The following is a 6,000-nucleotide window of genomic DNA, read 5'->3' as shown; positions in this document are numbered from 1 at the left end:
GCACAATTATAGCCAAAGGCTATGGTTGTAAGCTTGACCTTATAGTCCGACCCCGTAGTCCTAGATAGCTGAGGGATGTGGGCTGCAGGAGGTACAGCAAGTGCTGCCAAAACAAAGCTTGATAGAGTTCTCAGGTGCATGTAATTAAGTAGATTTGAAACTTGCAAGAACATTGGAAACATCTTGACCACTACCTTGTTTTGCTTTGTGTGATCTGACTATAAAATACTCGGCTTACAGGCAGGGTCACTGTGTCCTCATCCAGGCGCAGTGATCCACCTGGCCCCAACTATATTCTCTTGTCTGTTTTCTTTAATCCTTCACCGCCCCTCCTCAGGTTCACCACTGGCCATGCTGGACGCAGTTCATAATCCCCTTGTTCTTTAGTGTTAGAGTCCTTCATTTTTTAACTTAAATTGGCCTTATGCAATAAAGACTACATTTGTCAACATACTTTGCACCTTGGTATAACCTGTGAGAAAGTTACAGCCAATGGGAATTTCTTTTAAAAATGCTTCACATGTGACTTCCTGGATACGCCCTTAAAAAGAGGGAGGAGAGTCACAGAAGATCATGGCAGGTACAGAAACATGGGAAGGACAGTTGTAGTCCATGCTTCTCATTCGGAAGTGTACATCAGAGCATTTTAATGTATTCTCAAAGCACAGGCCCCATGGCTGAAGGTTCAGATTCAGCAAGTCTGGAATAGGGCCCATAAATGTGAATCTGAAACACAGTCCTCAGAGTATTCTGATATGCACATGCAGTTTAAAAGCAGTTGCTATAAGACCACCAAGTCTCATACATGCAGAATAAATATGAACAGTAAAAACATCAAACAGTACATTGGAAACTCTGCAAACTGAAAAGCACTCAGACTATCCTTAAATTAGCCACAAATAATGCCTGATCATATAACGTAGTATAAAAACTTCCTTCTCATTTGTTCTCTCTACACAATTACTTCTTGCCTTTACTTATGAAAACCTTTGTCTCTCAGTTCTTCAATTTTCCATCCAGAACCTCAAAGTATCTAATGATGTAATCTACATTTATTATAATTGAATTTGTATGCACGTTTATCTGCAGAAATAAGTAAATATCAGTGAGTTAAATGAGTCTTGGTCACCTCTTAAATACATGCTCCGGGGTGGCCGCACACATCCTAATGGAGTCACCTCCATATCTTTCATAGAGTCATCTACCACCAAGTCATCCTTGTAGATCAGAGGCTCTCAATCAGGGGTGAATTATAAGGGCACATTTGACAATGTCAGGAGACATTTCCAGTCGGTATAACTGAGGTGCTACTGGCATCCAGAAGGTAGAGTCCAGAGAAGGTGTGAAATATCCTGCAATGCACAGGACAGACCCCCAGAACAATAAGTTACCTAACCAAAAATCACAGTGTCAAGGTTGAGAAAATGTTCTGAAAGGTGTGGAAGGGGCCCTTCCCCTACAGATCTGCCCAAGCATCTCAGAGCTAGCTAGAAAACAAACAAACTTCGCAAAAAAAAGAGACCATGCTTGTGCACACCCCTGTGTGTGCCCTGTAGACAATCAACCTTAACAACTGTAAGATAATAGAGAGGAGCACGGGCTCTGTGTCAGACCACGTGAGCTTGAGTCCCAGCTGACATTTAATACTGTGTTATGAGGAGCACGTTATGTCATCTGTCTAAACCTGTTTCCTCATCTGTTAGAATAAAAAAATTATTGTGATAGGAAACTTCCTAATATATCCTTATAAAGATTAAATAAGATAATTCGTGTAAAGCTCTTAGAATAACACCTGACACATAATAAATTATTAATAATATAAGGCTATTTTAAAAATAAAATATTAAAATAATTTGATGAATGTTTTTTGACGCTCCAATAGATGCTTTTTCATCTTTTAATTTTTATGTCCTTTTTCTTCACCCCATCTTTAATCATAGCCTGGTAACTAATAGGATACTAACGTTTTTTATTAAATGTATTAGGGTCACATTGATTAATATGATCATATTGGTTTCAGGTGTGGGTTTCCATGTTACAAGATTTGTACATTGCAGTGTGTGCCCACCATCCAAAGTCAAATTTTCTCTAGTTATGTGGGGACATAGATAACAGACACAGACAACTTTGTGTTACTGGTGTAACCTCCACGTCTTCAAATACCTTTCTCTCCCTGGTTTTTCTCTGGAAACAATTCTCCTATAAACTTGGAAAGATTCCATATTCCCACATATGACAGATCCATAAAGAAACATGCCTTACATCCACCTCACTTTTCGCTAATAATGAGGTGATAAATCACTTGCACAATATTGGTAACCACAGAAAAAACAAACACTACAAGTTTCGGCAACACTTCACGATGGCCTTATGCTGGGGTGACAAAATGAAATAGCAGTGCTTCCCGTCTTCCCCTCTAATCTATCCTGCTTGGCCTTTGCAAACTACCTTCCACAAAGGCCAATCCTCCACCTGATCCTAGAACTTTACAGAGGAAGTGAGAGAAGAGGAGAAAGAAAGCCAAGAGAAAAATGGCCCAGAAGTAAGGGCACTGTACTAATGTACTATCCTCTCAGTCAAACAATCTAACAAGTTGTCTTTGATTCATTTGTATTCCTTTGTCACCCAGACAAAGCACTCGTTAAGACCTATTGATTTTTCCTTCAAATGCCTCCTATATCATCCTTGCTTTGAATAATTACTGAGTGACTGCTATTGGCAAGAAATTGTGCAAGATATCAGGGAGTAATAATAAAGTTGAAGACACACTGGGGAGCTCACAGAAATTATATATATCATACATATACATTATATATGTACTATACTTATACATTATATGTGTGTCTGATATAATACCAGTAATGTATTATATGAGTGTGTTTTTCAGTGGGAACAATTCATGTCCTCACTGCTCTTGCAATCTAAAAGTAAGAAAAGATGTACAGAAAATAGCAATAAGAACTTATTAAGACAACGACCCAAAGAGAACTTATTAAGACAATGGCCCAAGGAGAATTATAAAGAAGGAAAAAAATCTGGCTGGGGCAAGGCTTCACAGAGAACATGAAAACTGCTTAGAACAGTTATGTTCCTGTGCTAGGATAAAGTATACGAATACACTTTAGAATCTTAATTCAGTAATTGACCACAGCATTTCATGGAGTTACATGTAAAATTATTTCATTATCATGTGAATAAGACATGTAGACAGTGAGTGTATCTGTCTTTACCAGGTCTAAACCTACATTATCCAGGCTTGATTATGACCTTGTGGGCTTTCATATTCTAGGCTTTCTCCCCTCCAAATTGTTTAGCACTCTTTTCAAGGTTAATATTTCTAAAGCCTCACTTTTATCATGCCATTCCCTTATCCTTTGGGGATCCTTATTTCTTTCCATTTCCAATCTAATCTGGTCTTTTTTTTTTACCCCGCTCCACCTATTTAATTTCACTTCCTGCAACTCCACCTTGCATCTTCCTTGGGATTCAAGCTAGTTGAGTACAAGCTTTGGAGCTCAACGGCCTGGGTCTGAATACTGGCTGTGCCACTGGTGGGACACATAATCATGGGTAAGTTAGGGACTCACTCTCTCAGTGCCTCATTTTCCTCATCTTGAAAATGGGGATAACAGTTCTTGCCTCAAACCATTACTAGAAAATGAAGTATTAAATGAAATGATACTTAGAACAATGCTAGTAAGTACTCAATAAATTAGATCTGTTTTTACCTGATGTTTTTGCTTACAAGGTATAATGCTCCCTTTTTTTGATAATGTTATGCTGTTTGTCCTTGAAACACTACCCCTCCCCAGATTCCATCTGCCCTTGACAGGTGTGCCAATAAAGAAACCCCAGCATCTAATCATCCCTGGAGGTGGACACTCTATGCAGACAAAACAACTTGTTCTCTCTCTCTCTTTCTCTCTCTCCCAGGATTTTGAGGACTGCAGCTAAAATAATCTAATGACAATGCCTCCAAAAGATTGTTATTGGTATCTGCTGTCTAGCTCCTCAAGGCTATCCTTCCCCCCAAAATAATTGTTTAATTCTTCATTTCTGTGAGTTCTCCAGGACCCTACTATTGATATTCTCTATTGCTTAAGTTGTCCTGAGTTGCTTTCAGATATTTTCATCGAAATAACTGATACTAACCTTCTTACTCTGAAGTCAACTTCACATTCATCCTTTCCTTGGACACGCTCTTCACTGCACAAAGAAAGCTCTCTAATCTGCCTTCCACCTACCCAAATTCACCCATCCTTCACAATCCAGATCTTTTCAATAATTACCTATGCCCTCATTGATCTCTTTTTCTGTTCTTTGACATCTATCATAACTGAGTTTACCTTTCCTTTACAAAATAGTGCTTGTGCCATCAGTGTATGGTAGTGTGTTTATCATGTCTCAACAACTAACTCCTAAACCTCTTGGAAACAAAATCTATACCTCACATGTGGGTTTATGTATAGTGTTTAGCAAGGAGCTCATCTCAGAGCAAACACTTGCTATCTATTCATTTCTATTGAAGGTTCATTAGAAAAGTTAGAATGTTTCCTCTCCCTGTCACTCAAAGTACTACATCTATGTAAACTTATGAATTCTGGCTAGTCCGGTGGTCGGCAAACTGCGCCTCGCCAGCCACATGCGGCTCTTTGGCCCCTTGAGTGTGGATCTTCCACAAAATACCACGTGCGGGCGCACACCTACAGTGTGATTGAAACTTCGCGGCCCATGCGCAGTCGTCGGTTTTCGGCCTGGGCGAGTCTATTTTGAAGAAGTGGCATTAGAAGAAGTGGGGGGTGTCGGTCGGTCGGGCGACGGGAGACGTGGCGCAGGCGTTTCCTAATTAAGTTAATAACAATGTACCTACCTATATAGTTTAAGTTTAAAAAATTTGGCTCTCAAAAGAAATTTCAATCGTTGTACTGTTGATATTTGGCTATGTTGACTAATGAGTTTGCCGACCTCTGGGCTAGTCTATTCTCTCTTTGATCTTCTTAATTATGCCAGAATCCTCCAAATATCTGTTCATGATTGAACACAGTTGCTCAATATATATTTGTGAAGAAATGTGTTATATGTGTTTAAGAAATATGGCAGAAATAAATAATTTCCAGTGCCATGTGAACAGTATATATGGATAATCATTGGTTTTAGGTATTCTCCAGTTCCTCTCCAAATTAAACCTAATCAGAAAACTACAGCATCTCACAAACCCAGCGAATTTCTTTCCTGCCATCTGGTAAGAAATGGAAGTCAAGAAACATTAGTAGGTGGTAGTGGCTACGAACAGACAGTACTATTAGTACTTGTGATGTCTGCTTCCACTCTGAATATTCAATTTTATTTACCCAACTAAATACAAAGAATTTCCCAAAATAATATTTGATTCTTTAGCAAAGCATTTTTCTCTTTGTTTCCTGTAATTTCCATCTCCAGAAATATTAATATACCTCAACCAAAGATCCTCATTAGTTTTTCTGAAATCTGCCATCAAATCCTAGAATAATCATTTGAATCTGAGTAATATCAAACCATTAAAATAGAATTTGTTTCATCATTTGTTCTACATCATGGTTACCCACAAATTTTTCTCTGGACTGATGCATATTTTGTGTCTGAGACTAGATACAAAAGATTGGTTATTTTTTTTCATGTCATCCACAATTGAAGCAACTCAACTTGTTTGCCATACATCCACTTACTGCCTCTTCCTTGACCCTCAGGAAAGTTGAGCTACACCAGTATGGCATCCTTTATCAAACAGGAAAACAGATCTAGTCAGGTAAATAATAGAGAAAAGGTACTGAGTCTTTTGGCAAATGTGATAAGACATTTTATATTATCCCCATGCTTCTTCAGAAAGCTCCTGATATGACTGGAAGTCCTCCTAAGCTCAAATCCCTTAAGGGATCGGTCTGCTTACAGAATAAATTCCAAAGTCCTTAACATGACACAAATCCTTTCATGATCTGGCCCCAGCCTATATATCCAAAACTT

At 38.6% G+C, this 6,000-nt stretch overlaps 1 protein-coding gene and 1 long non-coding RNA gene across 2 annotated transcripts in view; one reads left to right on the top strand and one right to left on the bottom strand.

Annotated features, from left to right (window-relative positions):
• TRHDE (thyrotropin-releasing hormone degrading enzyme) overlaps positions 1-6,000 on the bottom strand; it is a gene marked incomplete at its 5' end in the record, with an annotated part of 386,382 nt that overhangs the window by 356,799 nt on the left and 23,583 nt on the right. The window lies entirely within an intron of this gene.
• LOC106724401 lies at positions 275-4,894 on the top strand. The gene is made up of 3 exons (XR_001360187.1): positions 275-378; positions 3,101-3,106; positions 4,879-4,894. It is a non-coding gene; the product is annotated as an uncharacterized LOC106724401 (long non-coding RNA).

Source organism: Myotis brandtii, unplaced genomic scaffold, assembly GCF_000412655.1.
Source record: "Myotis brandtii unplaced genomic scaffold, ASM41265v1 scaffold82, whole genome shotgun sequence".
Lineage (NCBI taxonomy): Eukaryota > Metazoa > Chordata > Mammalia > Chiroptera > Vespertilionidae > Myotis > Myotis brandtii.
Note: the sequence above shows the minus strand (reverse complement) of the source record. Positions and strands in the feature narration are given on the sequence as shown.